The following is a 309-nucleotide window of genomic DNA, read 5'->3' on the forward strand; positions in this document are numbered from 1 at the left end:
ATGAATTTTAATAACAACAAAACAGTTTAACAGATTAAATAACAAATTAAAATATTTTTTATAATAAATGTTCAAAATGTCCCCCATCGCATTCAATATACAATTGTGCGCGTCGCAGTAGACTGCTTGTTGCGTTTCTAATCATGTTTGCTGTCGTTGTGGCGATTGCTTCAACAATTTTGTCTCGTAGTTCCTCGCGAGTATTAATTGGTTCCTTATACACATATTCTTTAATATGCGATCATACTAAAAAACATGTTTACATAAATAGCCAGTTAATAATCACGAGGAATTGTAAGGTAAAATTGT

The sequence above is a fragment of the Odontomachus brunneus genome, unplaced genomic scaffold (genome assembly GCF_010583005.1).
Source record: "Odontomachus brunneus isolate Ranch 3 - 2012 unplaced genomic scaffold, Obru_v1 Obru_scaffold_056, whole genome shotgun sequence".
Lineage (NCBI taxonomy): Eukaryota > Metazoa > Arthropoda > Insecta > Hymenoptera > Formicidae > Odontomachus > Odontomachus brunneus.